We start from the raw sequence: 19399 nt of genomic DNA on the forward strand, positions 1-19399 counted from the left end.
ACTAATCATACTGGAGATCAAATAAACTCCTCTCAGAAATCATTTGAATGTAATATTTTCTATATAATTTCATAAATAGAGTTATCTGTCTCTCATTAGTCAATTTCATCATACAAAATATTTAAGTTCATAAGCTAAATTTAATTTTTTAACAAAGGGGGGTTACAAGTGTCCGATTCCACTCATGATGTCATCAATATGGCAGAAATGGCTATTCTAAGCATCTCCAATATGGTGACTATAACGTCACATACATACGGCAACAAATACGAAAATATATATAAGTAAGACAATAACATCTCCCTCCAAAAATATAATCAAACTAATGGGACAACCATGGTAAATTGGGGTTTTAGGGAGGGGACAAACTGAATATAAAGTAAACACACACACACACACACACCACAATCCCAAAACACACAAAATGATGAAGAAAACAAAAATGATTACAAAATCTACAGGAACAGGACACTTCCCTTGACCTTTGTAGGTCATCTGCAGCTGACAATACAAAAACAGTAACACCTACGGCAAAAATACGAAAATTGGAATTGGACATTTCCCTTGACCACAGCTGACAATACCATAACATCAACACCTACATACAAAACTACAAAAATTGAAATAGGTCATCTCCCTTGACCAACATAGGTCAATTGTAACTATTGATATGAAAAAAACAACACCCACAATTGCGAAAAACAAAACAAAAAACCACAACGCCTCAAAAATTCAAAAGTCAAACATCCCTACATAAATTAAACACATTCAATACACAATAAATACACAAAACATTACAACTCAAGAAAAGCAGACCCAAAACAACAATTACATACCACCAACAAATTTCGGCGGTGCAACAAAGTACGTCGGCCAGAGAGAGAGAGAGAGAGAGAGAGAGAGAGGGGGGGGGGGGGGGGGGAGGAGTGGCATCAAACAACAAGACGACATCTACAAAGACAACCAACTCATAAACTCCGAGCCATAATGACATCACACACCACAATATCCTTATGTCATGGGTCAAAGCAGATGGGTGGAATCTGCCACTTCTGTTGACCCAAAAGATAGCTTTTTTGCCAAATACCTCGTCTGTCACAATATACCAGTGTCCAGACTGCTGTAGAATTGTCAGGAATAAAAATCAGTGTGAGGAATGTCAGCACTATATTCATGCAGAATGAATAATACAACCCACAAAAGGAAAGATCCTATTCACACTTGGAGATGCAGTGATTGTCACAACTGATATAAAATACTTGAAAAAGAGCAGCTTATATTCAGACCGAGTATAGTTAGCAGTTTTGCTGGGACTAGACCAGAACTCTGGATTACATACGAGCTCCCAAATCAGTGTAGAAGTTAAGACAGTAGAGTGCATAAGGTGCATGCAAATTTTAGTAAGAACAGTTTTAAGAGCACAGAGATGGTCTACTGCAGTGCAGTAATCATGGAAGTGGAATTTCAGAACTGGTCCCGAACTCTCTGGGAAGTGATTACCAAGTAACACGTATTTTTAAGCTGAGAGCAGCGCTCAGCGATGTCTCCTGTGATTAAGGCTCTTTGGGAAAGATCTTGGAAAAGTACATCATATAATAATAATAATAATAATAATAATAATAATGAGTGCATGTCACAGTTTGGACTGTAACCATAATTGTACAACTGAGGGTGGTATTAGTAATACTGCTAAGAATGTCCTTCACATTAAGATCCTGTCTCTCTTTGAATTTTGTAAACCATGGATTAAGCATACTGAGGAATGTGATAATTCAGAGCTTGGAAAATTGCTCAGGGAAGACGGACATTTGTACATGGACATGACTGATGCCGCTCACTCTGTCACTTCACACTCAGCATAATTTGCACCTGAATGCTTCTCATGAGAAGCTACATGCATGGCTGTTTGCCAGAAATTTCTACGGTAATCTAACCAAAGCAGTGAACACCCTAAACCCATGATTTTCATGGTATTTCCTAGGCCTTTTTAGGGTAAATTTATCCAAAAGACAGAGTTGAACAATAAATATAGGTACAGTTGAACAGTTACTAGCAAAACAAAATACTGTAGCTTGGACAAGCCCACAATATTAAAGAAAATGAATTTAGTGTCTTCCATGAAAACATCAGGATACTCATAAACAAAGAGAGATGAATTTTCATGTCCATAGAGGAAAATGAAAGGACAGATGGAATTTGTGCAGACTTGTTATTTGTTATGCATGTGAAAAGATCAACTGGGAATCACCGAACTGAACAGATTTATCTTGATAGGCACAGGCTACTATTGTACTAACTGCAGAACCAATTAGAAGAAAGCGGAGGAGATGTATGAGCAAAAATTGACTTAAGTCTAGGTGCTTCAAGTTAACGATTACTGTATCAAACAGCTTTTAAATTCTGTGCCACACTTGTGGATCAGAAAGGACATGAACCTGTCATAGTGACAGTTTACAGGCTATCAGTGCAAAACATGTTAAGCTTCAGAAAGTAGATAAAGAGTTTTAATAAGGTTACAGAGATTTAACTGGAGAATCATTGTTTGTGGAAACTCTAATGTTGATTTTCTGTCTGATGGTATGGATCAATGGCACCTTCAGTAGTTGTTTTCAACTTCAGAGTATTCCCTCTCTGGATTAAATGACAAAGTGCAACAGCTAATGACCATTTGTTTTCAACCCAATAACTCATAATGATTTATCACAATGGTTTATATGAACATTATAGTCAAATGTTAACCATAGAATATATTGACTGGTTAGGCACACATTAGACAAGAAGAGTAATGTCTCGCCGAATCATTAACAATGACTTTTACGCTGTTTATACAGAAATTACAGGAACAATACAGAAGAGAAATTTGTAAAGCATACCGTGTAGATGAAAAATTTCTCTCTTTCTTTAAAATGTTCTTACATCACACTGAGTCTTGTTTTCTTATGCAAGAAATGAGGGTGAAATCAAACAGAAGCAAAGATAAAGAATGGATAACTTTTGGAATTGGTGTATCTTGCACCAGAAAGAGAGAGTTCTACTTAATTCAAAGGACAATTTGTAGTCATGAGTTGAAACTCCATTCCACTAGTAATGTAAAATCGAAATGCATGTACTATTTTCAAAAATGAAACACTCCAATAATATGGCAAATATCTAGGGCATTATTAGATAGGAAACAAACAAAAATAACTACCCGAATTAAACTGAACCCCCAGGAAACATCCCGGGAGAAACTGTGACCCTTTCAAATCATTGGCATCAAATTCAATGATTACATTCTCAAAATGGCTGCAAGCATTGCACTCCCTAATAAACCAGCATATACTGTTGCATTATACACACATCAAAATAAGTTTTGCATCACCTCAGTTCCAAGAGTTCCGGAACCTGTATAGAAAATTGGAATAGAGGTCAACGTAAACATCATTTCCAACCTTTTTATTGCTCTTGACAACCACAAATTGCATGTTGTACCACCATACAATGAGATCTTCAGAAGTGGTGGTCCAGATTGCTTTACATATTGGTACCTCTAATACCCAGAAGCACATCCTCTTGCACTAATGCATGCCTGTATTCATCATGGCATCCTATCCACAAGTTCATCAAGGCACAGATCCCTCAGAGTGGTTGGTGGATCAAGTTGTCCATAAACAGCCCTTTTCAATCTATCCCAGGCATGTTTGACAGGGTTCATGTCTGGAGAACTTGCTGGACACACTAGTGGAGCGATATCGTTACCCAGAAGGAAGTCATTCACAAGATGTGCACGATGGAGGTGCGAATTGTCGTTCATTAAGACAAATGCCTCGGCAATATGCTGTCGATATGGTTGGACTATTGGTCGGACGATGGCATTCTTGTATCATACAGCCGTGCAGTGCCTTCCATGAGCACCAGCAGCGTATGTCGGCTCCACATAATGCCGCCCCAAAACAGCAGGGAACCTCCGCCTTGCTGCACTCACTGTGTCTAAGGCATTTAGCATGATGAGGTTGCCTCGAAATACGTCTCTGACGACTGTCTGGTTGAAGGGTTATGCGACACTCATTGGTAAAGAGAACATGATGCCAACCCTGAGTGGTCCATGTTGTTGGGCCCATCTGTACCTCACTGCATGGTGTCGTGGTTGCAAAGATGGACCTCACCATGGTCGTCGGAAGTAAAGCTGCGCATCATGCAGCCTATTGCACACAGTTTGAGTCATAACATGACATCCTGTAGCTGCATGAAAAGCATTATTCAACATGGTGCTGTTGCTGTCAAGGTTCCTCCGAGTCATAATCCATAGACAACAGTCATCCACTGCAGTAGCAGCCCTTGGGTGGCCTGAGGAGGCAGGTCATCGACAGTTCCTCTCTCTCCTCTTTGTCCGAACAACATCGCTTTGGTTCACTCTGAGACGTCTGGACACTTCCCTTGTCAAGATCCCTTCCTGGCACAAAGTAAGAATGTGGATGCAACTGAACCATGGTATTTACCATCTAGGCATGGTTGAACTACAGACAACACGAGCCATGTACCTCCTTCGTGATGGAATGACTGAAACTGATCAGCTGTCAGACACCCTACGTTTAATAGGCACTGCTCATGCATGGTTGTTTACATCTTTGGATTGGTTTAGTGACATCTCTGAACAGTCAAAGGGACTGTGTCTGTGATACAATATCCACAGTCAACGTGTGTCTTCAGGAGTTCTGGGAACCATGGTGTTGCAAAACTTTTTCTGTTGTGTGTATTTACTTGTGCAGACACTACATAAACCACAGACAGACAATAGTTGCAGAACATATAACATCTCTGAAGATTGCTAAATTTGTCAGGGCACTAAAAAGTACACATTCTGCTCACTTTGATGGTGGGTCTATCAGATTATTGAAGTCTTTTATTGACTTGGCAGGATTACCCATAAGCTATCTTTGTAATAACATAATGACTCTCATACTATTTTCTGACAGACTTTATTATGTGGTGGTTACAACCATTATCAGACTGGATAAGCAAAGCACTTTTAACCACTCTCACAAAACTTTACCAACATGCAATGTGGTGGCCTACTAACTTACGAGGGAAGTAATCGTAAATAAATTGAATATATTAATTTTATGTATATAAATGAAACTCTTTAAATATGTTTAAATTTTTAACTAAATGTTTAACACTGTGCAGAATAAAATAAGATGATTAAAAAAAAATGGTTGGTAACAGTATAAATCAAACTCGAACCGACGAATTGCCAGTTAGTGCACTAGACCATGACACCGTTATGACAACTGTTCATTTAAAATACCTCACACACTATGCTTGAATACACTAACACAATATATATATATATATATATATATATATATATATATATATATGACCTGGTGCTGTGAGCAATGTAGCACTCACAGTACCAGAAGGGATGACATTACATCACAGCATGTGCATTCATAAACAGACAACTGTGTACCTTCTCTGAGCTGAACACAGCGCAGTTGACCATCATTTCAGCACTCGACACTGGTTCCAGTTACCACAGAGAGAGCAGTACAAAACATGTTTTCGTCAATTCCATTTGCGTAACAGCAGGTGCTCCCCATGAACCATAGACCTTGCTATTGTTGGGGAGGCTTGGGTGCCTCAGCGATACAGATAGCTGTACTGTAGGTGAAACCACAACGGAGGGGTATCTGTTGAGAGGACAGACAAACGTATGGTTCCTGAAGAGGGGCAGCAGGCTTTTCAGTAGTTGCAGGGGCAACAGTCTGGATGATTGACTGATCTGGCCTTGTAACACTAACCAAAACGGCCTTGCTGTGCTGGTACTGCGAACGGCTGAAATCAAGGGGAAACTACGGCCATAATTTTTGCCGAGGGAATGCAGCTTTACTCTATGGATAAATGATGATGGCATCCTCTTGGGTAAAATATTCTGGAGGTAAAATAGCCCCCATTCAAATCTCCGGGCGGGGACTACTCAGGAGGATGTCGTTATCAGGAGAAAGAAAATTGGCGTTCTACGGATCGGAGCGTGGAATGTCAGATCCCTTAATCGGGCAAGTAGGTTAGAAAATTTAAAAAGGGAAATGGATAGGTTAAAGTTCAATATAGTGGGAATTAGTGAAGTTCGGTGGCAGGAGGAGCAAGACTTTTGGTCAAGTGAATAGAAGGTTATAAATACAAAATAAATAGGGGTAATGCAGGAGTAGGTTTAATAATGAAGAGGAAAATAAGAATGCGGGTAAGGTATTACAAACAGCACAACGAACGCATTGTTGTGGCCAAGATAGACACGAAGCCAATGCCTACGACAGTAGTACAAGTCTATATGCCAACTAGCTCCGCAGATGACGAAGAAATTGAAAAAAAATGTATGATGAGATAAAAGAAATTATTCAGATAGTGAAGGGAGATGAAAAGTTAATAGTCATGGGTGACTGGAATTCGACAGTAGGAAAAGGAAGAGAAGGAAGCGTAGTAGGTGAATATCGATTAGGGTTAAGAAATGAAAGAGGAAGCTGCCTGGTGGAATTTTGCACAGAGCATAACTTAATCATAGCTAACACTTGGTTCAAGAATCATAAAAGAAGGTTGTATACATGGAAGAATCGTGGAGGTACTAAAAGGTATCAGATAGATTAAAAAATGGTAAGACAGAGATTTAGGAACGAGGTTTTAAACTGTAGGGCATTTCCAGTGGCATATGTGGACTCTGACCACAATCTATTGGTTATGAACTGTAGATTAAAACTGAAGAAACTGTAAAAAGGTGGGAATTTAAGGAGATGCGACCTGGATAAACTGACTACACCAGAGGTTGTAGAGAGTTTCAGGGAGAGCATTAAGGAACAACTGACAAGAATTGGGGAAAGAAATACAGTAGAAGAAGAATGGGTAGCTTTGAGGGATGAAGTAGTGAAGGCAGCAGAGGATCAAGTAGGTAAAAAGACGAGGGATAGTAGAAATCCTTGGGTGACAGAAGAAATATCGAATTTAATTGATGAAAGGAGAAAATATAAAAATGCAGTAAATGAAGCAGGCAAAAAGGAATACAAACGTCTCAAAAATGATATCGACACGAAGTGCAAAATGGCTAAGCAGACATGGCTAGAGGTCAAATGTAAGGATGTAGAGGCTTATCTCACTAGAGGTAAGACAGATACTGCCTACAGGAAAATTAAAGAGACCTTTGGAGAAAAGAGAACAACTTGTATGAATATCAACAGTTCAGATGGAAACCCAGTTCTAAGCAAAGAAGGGAATGCAGAAAGGTGGAAGGAGTATATAGAGAGTCTATACAAGGGCTATATGTACTTGAAGGCAATGTTATAGAAATGGAAGAGGATGCAGATGAAGATGAAATGGGAGATACGATACTGCGTGAAGAATTTGACAGAGCACTGAAAGACCTGAGTCGAAACAAGGCCCCCGGAGTAGACAACATTCCATTGGAACTACTGACAGCCCTGGGAGAGCCAGTCCTGACAAAACTGTACCATGTGGTGAGCAAAATGTATGAGACAGGCGAAATACCATCTGACTTCAAGAAGAATATAATAATTCCGATCCCAAAGAAAGCAGGCGTTGAAAGATGTGAAAATTACCGAACAATCAGTTTAATAAGTCACAGCTGCAAAATACTAACGCAAATTCTTTACAGACGAATGGAAAAACTTGTAGAAGCTGACCTCGGTGAAGATTAATTTGGATTCTGTAGAAATATGGGAACACGTGAGGCAATACTGACCCTACGACTTATCTTAGAAGCTAGATTAAGGAAAGGCAAACCTACGTTTCTAGCATTTGTATACATAGAGACAGCTTTTGATACTGTTGACTGGAATACTCTCTTTCAAGTTCTGAAGGTGGCAGGGATAAAATACAGGGAGCGAAAGGCTATTTACAATTTGTACAGAAACCAGATGGCAGGTCGAGGGACATGAAAGGGTAGCAGTGGTTGGGAAGGGAGTGAGACAGGGTTGTAGCCTCTCCCTGATGTTGTTCAATCTGTATATTGAGCAAGCAGTAGAGGAAACAAAAGAAAAATTCGGAGTAGGTATTAAAATCCATGGAGAAGAAATAAAAACTTTAAGATCCGCCGATGACATTGTAATTCTGTCAGAGACAGCAAAGGACCTTGAAGAGCAGCTGAACAGAATGGAGAGTGTCTTGAAAGGAGAATATAAGATGAACATCAACAAAAGCAAAACGAGGATAATTGAATGTAGTCGAATTAAATCAGGTGATGCTGAGGGAATTAGATTAGGAAATGAGACACTTAAAGTAGTAATGGAGTTTTGCTATTTGGGGAGCAAAATAACTGATGATGGTCGAAGTAGAGAGGATATCAAATGTAGACTGACAATGGCAAGGAAAGCGTTTCTGAAGAAGAAAAATTTGTTAACATCGAGTATTGATTTAAGTGTTAGGAAGTCGTTTCTGCAAGTATTTGTATGGAGTGTAGCCATGTATGGAAGTGAAATGTGGACGATAAATAGTTTAGACAAGAAGAGAATAGAAGCTTTCAAAATGTGCTGTTACTAAAGAATGTTAAAGATTAGATGGGTTGATCATATAACTAATGAGGAGGTACTGAATAGGATTGGGGAGAAGAGGAGTTTGTGGCATAACTTGACTAGAAGAAGGGATCGGTTGGTAGGACATGTTCTGAGGCATCAAGGGATCACCAATTTAGTATTGGAGGGCAATGTGGAGGGTAAAAATCCTAGAGGGAGACCAAGAGATTAATACACTAAGCAGATTCAGAAGCATGTAGGCTGCAGTACGTACTGGGAGATGAGGAAGTCTGCACAGGATAGAGTAGCATGGAGAGCTGCATCAAACCAGTCTCAGGACTGAAGACCACAACAACAACAACATGTTTTCAAAGAGAAAATGCATAATTTTAGGGCAATTTCTGGCTCGCATTCAAAGAGAAATTGTGTAATTTTAATGTGATTTCTGGCTCGCATTTAAAGAGAAAAGTTATAATTTTAGTGTGATATTTACAGTGTTCTATAGTACATTAGGTCATGATAACCAGTCACCACTGTCATTTCACATTTTTTAGTGTTTGAAAAAGTTGCTTGAGAAAGTGGTTTGTGATAGAAACTCAGCAGAACTTGTTACCTGTTTCCCAATTTTAGCTTTCATAAAAGGATTATCACAGAGGAAGCAATACAATACCTCCCAAATGAAGTCCTGGAAGAGCTCAAAAAGAAAAATTTTCATTTTGGTATATTTTGTAACCTTCTCAAAGAGTATGACAACATCATACTTGCAAACTGGAGTATTAGGATATTAACGGCACCCTCTGGCATGCCTGAATCCACACATTTAAAAAAACTGTTGAGTATCTTGCTGACAAACTGTGACACAGGACTAAGGATAATCTCAGAATGGGGAACATAAAATTTAGGGTCCCACAATGATCTTATCTATATAAGTGGTGTTCCAACGAGTTTACGGTAACAACCTGTTAGCAATATAAGTACATATACTGAGGTCACAAAAGTAATGAGATAGCAATAACCACATCTACAGATGGTGACAGTATCATGTATGCAAGGCATACAGGGCAGTGCACTGGCAGAGCTGTCATTCGTGCTGAGTTGAGTCATGGGGAAAGGTTTCCGATGTGATTATGACCACACAATGAGAATTAACATACTTTCAATGTGAAATGGTAGTTGGTGCTAGACATGGCATGGGACATTCCATTTCAGAAATTGTTAAGGAATTCAGTATTCCAAGATCCACAGTATCAATAGCGTGCTGAAAATGCCAAATTTCAGGCATTACTTCTCACTGTGGATGATGCAATGCCCAATGGCATTCACTTAGTGATAGAGAACAGTGATGATTGTGTAGAGTTGTCAGTGCCAATAGACACGCAACACTGTATAAAATAATCACATAAGTCAACATGGGACATACAACAAATACATCCGCTAAGTCGGTACATCAAAATTTGGTATTAATAGGCTATGGCAGCAAATGAGCAACATAAACTCCTTTGTTAACAGCATGACATTGCCTGCAACACCTCTCCTGGGCTAGACTATATTGGTTGGATGCTAGACAACTGGAAAACTGTGGCCTGGTCAGATGAGTGAGAGCTGGTAGTAGGGTTCGAGTGTGGTGCAGTCCCCACAAAACCAAGGACCCAAGCTGTCAACAAGGAACTGTGCAAGGTGATAGTGATTCCTTAATGATGTGGGCTGTCTGTACATGTAATGGACTGGGTCCTCTGGTCGAACCGAACCAATCATTGTATGGAAATGGATATGTTTCCCTACTTGGGGACCATTTGTAGACATTCATGGACTTCATGTTCCCAAACAACAACGAAGTTTTTATGGAGGACAATGTGCCATGTCACTGAGCCACAACTGTTCATGATTGCCCGACATGAATCCCATTGAACATTAATAGGACACGCCCAAGAGGTTAGTCTGTGTACAAACTCTTGCACTGGCAACACTGCCACAATTAGCACTGGCACCACTTTCATAATTACGGATGGAAGCAGGGGACTTCCAACGACTTGTTGAGTCCATGCCGTGTAAAGTGCAGCACTATGCTGGGTGAAAGAGAGTCCGACCTAAAATTAGGAGGTATCCATGATTTTTGTCACTCAGTGTATATGATCATATATTAAATGAAACACTGTGTGTAAAATTCCTTGTGCTCCAGTAGCATAACAAATTAAAATTAAATCAGCATGCATATAAACTAATCAAGAGGATAAGTTTGGCATGTACTGCTCTTAAATGCATATCTCCGTTGTTAACCTAAAGAGAAGCATGTTAGCATATTTTCATTCCCTATTGTTCTATGGAGTTACTTTCTAGTGCAATCCACCTACAGTACATGCAATGTTTAACCAAAAGTAGTGAGCAGTATGAGTACTTTGTAAAGCAGATAATAGTCCACCTTGCAGTAGCCCTTTTAAGGATACTTGTCTTTTTATGTACACTTTCCCATACATTTTCACCTTAAAAGATTTTGTTGTTGAGAATAAAAATCTGTTCCAATTGAAATATAACCTACACAAACACAATAGAAGACAAAAAAACAGTTTTCAGGCAGATTTTGCTGGCTTAGGATGGAGTTATGTATTCAGTGGGAAGACATTCAATAAGTCTCATATAACTGTGTGTGTTCAGCACTATAGATATGTTGGCTATACTCTATCAATGCTGATGTGATCTCTCTGACTGAAGTGAGGCTTTATTGTGCCAGTGTGGTGGAAGAATGAGCTGAGTGACACAGTACAGTGATGGTGAGTAAGCAAAAAGTATGACAGTCAGTGCAAACAACTTGTTTATTTTGCTCTAGACGGATGGCAACATGCACTGTCTTACTGGATGTCGTCAGTGTATATATTGGGAAGTTTGTAAACGAATAAGAAATATAAAAATTGTCTTTCATAACTGGTGTTGGAGATAAGTGTTTTCAGATGTTATGTAGTGATCATTGTCTCTCAGGTTATAGCTTCTTGCTGTCAAGTACTGTAATTGTTTTTTAAGCAAAGATATATTTGGTGACCCACATGAGTCTTTGATGTACATGTAGATTACTGTCACATTATTTTATTTGTTGGCTCTAATCATATCCAATAATAGTGTGTGTTGCTAATCTCAGTAGAACTGATATATGCTGCATGTACTGTTAGGCTCATCATCATTACTGTGGCACTGCCCCCCCCCCCCCTCCCCAATTTTTCTGCGGTAACCTTAGCCCTTGCTGGTATTGCATTAAAAATATATAAAACGTATTTATGTTAATCTTGTGCTGGGTGCATACATTAGTGAAATATTGTAGTGTCTTTTCTAATACTGTTTTGTTTCATGTGGACTGCAATATATTTTGTGTATTGTATGAAGGACTTGGATACTGATCAAACAAGTATTTGCATATAACAAATGATACCTGAAAATTGAACAAGCATTCAAAAGGTAAGGAATCATTTCTGATAATTTTGACTGATGATGATAATTTCTAATGTTGATCTGGCTGCAAGATGAAGTAGACAGAATTGGCTCAATATACAGGGTGTTACAAAAAGGTACGGCCAAACTTCCAGGAAACATTCCTCACAACACAAAGAAAGAAAATATGTTATGTCGACATATGTCTGGAAACGCTTACTTTCCATGTTAGAGCTCATTTTATTACTTCTCTTCAAATCACATTAATCATGGAATGGAAATTCACAGCAACAGAACGTACGAGCGTGAATTCAAACACTTTGTTACAGGAAATGTTCAAAATGTCCTCCGTTAGCGAGGATACATGCATCCATCCTCCATCGCATGGAATCCCTGTTGCGCTGATGCAGCCCTAGAGAATGGCGTATTGTATCACAGCCGTCCACAATACGAGCACAAAGAGTCTCTACATTTGGTACCGGGGTTGCATAGACAAGAGCTTTCAAATGCCCCCATAAATGAAAGTCTACAGGGTTGAGGTCAGGAGAGCATGGAGGCCATGGATTGGTCCGCCTCTACCAATCCATCGGTCACCAAATCTGTTGTTGAGAAGCGTACGAACACTTCGACTGAAATGTGCAGGAGCTCAATTGTACATGAACCACGTGTTGTGTTGTACTTGTAAAGACACATGTTATAGCAGCACAGGTAGAGTATCCCGTAAGAAATCATGATAATATGCTCCATGGAGCATAGGTGGAAGAACATGAGGCCCAATCAAGACATCACCAACAATGCCTACCCAAACGTTCACAGAAAATCTGTGTTGATGACGTGATTGCACAATTGCATGCGGATTCTCGTCAGCCCACACATGTTGATCGTGAAAATTTACAATTTGATCACGTTGGAATGAAGCCTCATCTGTAAAGAGAACATTTGCACTGAAATGAGGATTGACACATTGTTGGATGAACCATTCGCAGAAGTGTACCCGTGGAGGCCAATCAGCTGCTGATAGTGCCTGCACACGCTGTACATGGTACGGAAACAACAGGTTCTCCCGTAGCACTCTCCATACAGTGACATGGTCTACGTTACCTTGTACAGCAGCAACTTCTCTGACGCTGGCATTAGGGTTATCGTCAACTACAGGAAGAATTGCCTCGTCCATTGCAGGTATCCTCGTCGTTCTAGGTCTTCCCCAGTCGCGAGCCATAGGCTGGAATGTTCCGTGCTCCCTAAGACGCCGATCAATTGTTTCGAACGTCTTCCTGTCCGGACACCTTCGTTCTGGAAATCTGTCTCGATACAAACATACCGCACCACGGCTATTGCCCCGCGCTAATCCATACATCAAATGGGCATCTGCCAACTCCGCATTTGTAAACACTGCACTGACTGCAAAACCACGTTCATGATGAACACTAACCTGTTGATGCTACGTACTGATGTGCTTCTTGCTAGTACTGTAGAGCAATGAGTCGCATGTCAACACAAGCACCGAAGTCAACGTTACCTTCCTTCAATTGGGCTAACTGGTGGTGAATCGAGGAAGTACAGTACATACTGACGAAACTAAAATGAGCTCTAATATGGAAATTCAGCGTTTCCGGACATATGCCCACATAACATCTTTTCTTTATTTGTGTGTGAGGAATGTTTCCTGGAAGTTTGGCCGCACCTTTTTGTAACACCCTGTATAATGCGTGCTTTCAGATTCGACATATAGTGAAATAATAGAAACACATACATTATGTATCTATATACTGGCACTGCATTCATTTTCTTATACATACCTCTCTACACCAGTATATACCAGTATATACACAGACATCTTGTAAATTTACTAGTTTGCTTACTCACCATCACTCATCATACTGAAAGTTTGACCGTACCTTTTTGTAACACCCGGTATGATTAATTTCCTTGTTGACTGGGGTTCTGAGTACAACCAGTGTAAGATACTGTTGGTTGAAATATATTTGGTAGTACCACTACTTATGTTTATGATGGAGTTTTTCTTTTAAAACTGCAGTCTTAATAGAATTATCAGCTGCACAGTTACATTAACCAAAGATAGGGACTTATGAATACTCTGCTGTTCGCAGTGTAATTTCAATTCACGCAGCTTACTTGATGCTCTTGTGAATAACTGTTTACTGAGTTCAATCAATTTTTAATTTGGTCAGCTTCTTGCTGTTGGATCAATTAACTATTTTAAGAGCAGTTTAGTAATATTGAACTACTGCAGCTTTGAATAATTATTGTATTTCAGCACTATAATTTGTTCTTATGAGATGTTTGATGATGATGTAGGGCAATGTTCTATGGAACACAGCACTGCAATTTTCTGAAAAATCTGTTTCATGTAATGCATCTGTCAGTCAATCAGCTTGACTCTTTCCTAATGTATGGGTCCCACCTCTTCTTCACATAACAAAGCAAGATATTGCAAATCCTATCAATTCAAAAGAAAATTAAAAATGTACCTTACTGCACACACTACCTACAAATGATCTGAATATCAAGATTCAAGAATTATAAAAGTTATGTTAGCCAGATGGCAAGTAACAGTGTTTACTGTAAAGACACATGATAAGAGGTAATGTATCATAAATAAGATTCAGTATTTACAGATGAAGGTACGCTTTTTCTTTGGAGGAGAAAAAAAGGGCAAGATAATAACATAAATAACACGCTTCACTTTAGAAGCTGGCAGTAACCCATATGCCTGCACTCCCAATCTGCGATCGGCTCTGTGTTGCACCCTCCCCTCCTTGTGTGGCCAAGTCCACCACAGAGCCAACTTAAAGGACACTGCACAGATAGGCTAGTCTCTGCAAGATAGTTGAGTTCTTCCTAGGCACTCTAAGCATTATCAGTTTTCCTCTATTATTGTATGATGAAACTGCCTTTCTCAAGGAAACACACTGACTGTATTCTGGTTAGTCAGTCAGTTTCACGCTCCATGGATCATGGGCATGATAAATCATAATGATGTGGAACGAGTCATTTTACATTCACATCAAAAATTAACTTGTAAATATGGTTAGGTGCTGAACATTAATAAGTCTTTTTTTTAAGTAAAAAGAGTTACTTAAACTCTATGTCTGCATCTAATTATTTTTGCTCTGTCTTAGAACCCATCAACTCCTTGGCATCCAGCAACAGGACACCAAACACTTGGTGATGATGCTGTTCCCATGAGTGTTTCACTACATCTTCTCACCCACCATATCAACAACAGGCAGAAATAATGATTTTGTCTTTCTTGCAGAACTGTGCCCTTGATATTGCTTCTTTGTTACTGTGTTTCAGAGCACTGAACCTGCAGACTGTGTATTTTTGTACTTTTTAAAGGCTAACATTTCTAGTGATTTTAATTCATGCTTTCTTGCACTTTAGTGGCTGCACTCTATTTCCACTTTGCTTTTTGTGCATTTCACAAGAACTGTCAGTAAATCAGACTGTTCAGTTTCAGGCAGAGCAGATGCCATCAATTAATGGAATTAATGGACTGGATGACAAAACTGCTCACTGTGCAAGCAAACACATCACTGCCACCCACAGCATGACCACAGCAAGCAGCACCTGTATTTCTACCACCATTCCATGCATTTGATTCTACACAAGAGGAATGGTTTGAGCACCATGAACAGCTTGACTCACATTCCATGTTGCATCACAATGAAGGTAGAGCCAGGTAACCCTATTTTCTTACAGAAGTCGGAGTGTCAGTTTATCATGTGGCCGGAAAACTCTTTCCTACGGCTCACCTCGAAAGTATGCCTTATGGTTGGTTGGTTGATTTAGGGCAGGGGACCAAACAGCAAGGTCATCGGCCCCAGTGGATCAGGGAAGGATGGGGAAGGGAGTCGGCAGTGCTGTTTTCAAAGAAACCATCCCTGCATTTGCCTGAAGCAGTTTAGGAAAATCACAGAAAACTTAAATAAGGATGATCGGACAGTGGTTTGAAACGTCGTCATCCTGAATGAGAGTCTAGTGTACTAACCACTGCGACACCTTGCTTGGTTATGCCTGATGACAAACTAGCTGTGATATTAGAGAAACACTATAATGAACAAATGAATGTGGCAGCTGCATGGTGCAGATTTTTTTATTTGCATAGCCAACCTAATCAAACTCACAAGCAAAGTGTAGCTGTCTTACAAGGGTTTACACACCACCGCAAATTAACTTGGGAGTGTGGACGTTGTTACGGTGATGCCACAGTTAAGGATGACATTACTCAGAATGCATCAGATCCTCGAATACAAAAACAGATTCTTAAGTATCCCAACCCTAGCTTGCAACAGGTTTTAGAATTAGTGGAGTGTCAGAACTCATATGACAGTGCAGCAGTAGACTTTGATTTCACACCTCCAGTATTTGTGCAATGCAGAGTAATGGTAAACATGCTGTGCACTGCGGCATGCAAAGTCTATTCCAGGGCAGTGATGTAAACAGAACCAATGTGCAAGGCAGCAGACTAATGGTGTTAAATCCTGCCCTTGGTATTTTAAAGCACATAAGTGGCAAGTGTGCCCATGTCATGGATGCTAAAGGTTATCACTGTGGCAAGCAAAGTCATGTTCAATCTATGTCTGTCTGCATACAGTGAGTTTTCTCCATGGTCTCAATCAATAAATGAAAACGTAATTTTTTCAAAGTCTTTTTAAAGCCATCTTTTCAAAGACACATGATTGTAGTGTCACACAGTGCAAGGCAAGTGCAACACCAAATAAACCACACACTCCTCCTATTCAGTGTCAGACTAATAAATTGTGTCACTCCCCAAACTGCCAACCACGAAATACATATACAGTTAGACACTAGTCCAATACTGACTTTCTTGAACAGAAGCAAACTCAAACTGTTACGTGAACACAAGCGACATAAGTCACAGGCAACTTTTTCTGGTTACAGTTGACATGACATTCATGTGTTAGGTGCTTGCAGTCTACGTGCCACTTTTTGAAGCCTCACCAAGACAGATTCATTCACAGTTTTGTCTTCACATGAAAGTGGAGATACTTTCTGTATGGACTCCCTTGATCTGTTTGGTTTGCACATTCAGGACATGACCATGGGCAGGGTAGCTGAACTTAGTGAAGAATGTAGTGACTTTTTCAAGATGGCCTCTGCAAAGCTAATTATTTTGAAACTTACATTATGTCAACTGTGCGATTTCTCCTTTGGTAGCCAGTCAGTGAGCACCCCCTTTGGTGATTATAAAAAAATCTTCAGGTAAATTATTCTTACGTGCAGATTCCAAGGCTGTGGTCAACTTTTTGTTTGCTTTGGCTTGAGGAACTCATGCACAAGCTTGGTGAATGTTGCTTCTTTTCTAAGATTGATCTTCATGATGCTTATTTGCAGCATCCCTTGGATGAAAAGTCTCTACAAGTTACTGTGCTCAACACCATATGGGGTTATTTAAGTTTTTGTGGTTGCCCTTCGGCAGTGATCCACACCTGCATTTTTTCAGTGCTACTTGTCACAGTAGACTGCTCTAGTCCCTTCTTGGTGGCACTATCTGGATGACTTAATCATTTCGTTTTGTACCCCAATGAACATCATGCCAATCTCTGGAAATTGTTTCAAGTGGTCTCATATGCTGGGTTAAAGTGTAATAAAGCCAGCTGTTTCTCCTTCCACAATGAGATTGAATCCTCCCTTTTCAGCCACACTTAACCACCATACAGGACCTCCCAGCTACTAGGAATGTCAGTGAATGCCAATGTGTGTTAAGTAAACTAATTTTTACATCTGAATCATTCAAAATGCTGTGAAGATTACAGCCCCACTGCACTATCTTCACTGAAAGACTGTTCCGTTTGGTTGGACTATGGAGTATCAAGTTACATTTCAGAGACTGAAGGATGCTTTATTGGGCAATCACTGTTTGGCAAATTTTGATCCTCCTAAGTCGGTTGTGCTGGCAATCGACGCATCTGCTTACTGCTTATAGGACTGGCACTGTTCTCTCACACGGAGCTGGATCATTAGGCATATCAATTGTCTTTGCATTCAAACTCTTTCCAAGCTCTTTCCATTGCACACTGAGTAGACATCGATAAAACTGACAAACTGCAGGGACAGAGTCTTGAGTGGAAATGGAGGAAAAAAAGATCCTATAAACAAGTGTCTGGAGCTGCATCATTGCCATGGGAGATTCGCTGATGAATGACAGTTCCTCTGACCATGTTCCATGTGTCCCTTGAGAGTTGAAGGCTGTGTAATGGATGCTCTGGACTGCAAGCAGCTGACTGATTTGGTATTCATGTTGGGAACAAGCCGAGATGATGTTTGTGTATGGTCAAGCAGATGAAAATGGTTGAGAGACAGTATTTAGATACATAAAAAAAAGTACATCCACAGACACCAACCACATCATAAAACATTTCAAGCCTTTTTTTAGGCATCTTTGTGATCATTGGTTCTTTCAGACAGATGAACACGCAGGGAGGCGGTGGACTGTACTTACACAAGATTTCAAGAACCAGGTTCTACGGGATGTTGAGACAAATCCTAGTACAAGTTCCACGCTTGTGGTAGTGGCCCACCAGCATGGCACCATCCGAAGTACAACTAGGTTGGTTGGTTAATTTAAAAGGATGGTGGTGTGGGGGAAAGGGACCAAACTGCGAGGCCATCGGTCCCTTGTTCCTGGTAAAATATTTGCACAAGAGAAAGAAGAAAAGAAAGGAGACATACAGCACAATAACAGGAGAAAGGAAGAACCAGAAGAACAACAGAGGAACAACCAACACTACTAGGGACAAAGCAGGAAAAGAAAACCACTGAGAAAAGCAAGAAACAGGTAGTAGGGGTAAAACACGAGAGCAGATGTCCGTGGCTGGCTGACCACGAGAATAAAAGGGAAAAGCCAGCCACTCTGCGACACATTAAAACATCCACCCTAGAAGCATTAGAGTGGAGAACACAAAGAGACAAAGGACAAAATAAAACTTATATAGAATGATAAAACCCACCAGCATGTATAAAACATAAAACTAAATTAGCCGATGAGGCATTGTCAGCTAAAATCAATGGTAACAAGTCCGGTAGCTGAAGAGTCCATCACAGGGCAGCCAAAGGACAGCTCACCAAGATATGGCCCACTGTCAGCCGCGCACCGCACAGACAATGAGGTGGGTCAACATGGCACAGGAGGTAGCCATGTGTCACCCAAGCATGGCCAAGGCGGAGCCACCAAAGAACCACAGTCCCTGCAAGAGGCCCGCATGGAGGACTGTCACAGATTCATAGTCTCCTTAATGACACACAGTTTGTTGTGGATGCTGAGTTTATGCCATTTAGTCCCCCAAAGCCACAAAACCTCACGGTGTAGTACTGTGTGCAGGTCAATTGCAGAAAAGCCGATCTCCATAAGTGGTTTCCGTGTAGCCTGTCTGGCCAGCCTATTGGCAAGTTTGTTGTCTGGGAATCCGAGTAACCTGGGGTCCAAACAAACACCA

The 19399-nt window shown here is 40.2% G+C and overlaps 1 protein-coding gene across 2 annotated transcripts in view; it reads right to left on the minus strand.

Annotated features, from left to right (window-relative positions):
- The window catches only part of LOC126354259 (drebrin-like protein), a 211260-nt gene that overhangs the window by 188320 nt on the left and 3541 nt on the right, over positions 1–19399 (minus strand). The window contains exon 1 of one of the 2 annotated variants that reach the window (XM_050003779.1): positions 9169–9267. The exons of the other annotated variant lie outside the window; for it this stretch is intronic. The gene's annotated coding sequence lies outside the window, so the exon portion shown is untranslated. Of the gene's footprint in view, positions 1–9168; positions 9268–19399 lie in introns of those variants that run through there. 2 annotated transcript variants of the gene reach the window in all.

This window comes from Schistocerca gregaria, chromosome 3 (genome assembly GCF_023897955.1).
Source record: "Schistocerca gregaria isolate iqSchGreg1 chromosome 3, iqSchGreg1.2, whole genome shotgun sequence".
NCBI lineage: Eukaryota > Metazoa > Arthropoda > Insecta > Orthoptera > Acrididae > Schistocerca > Schistocerca gregaria.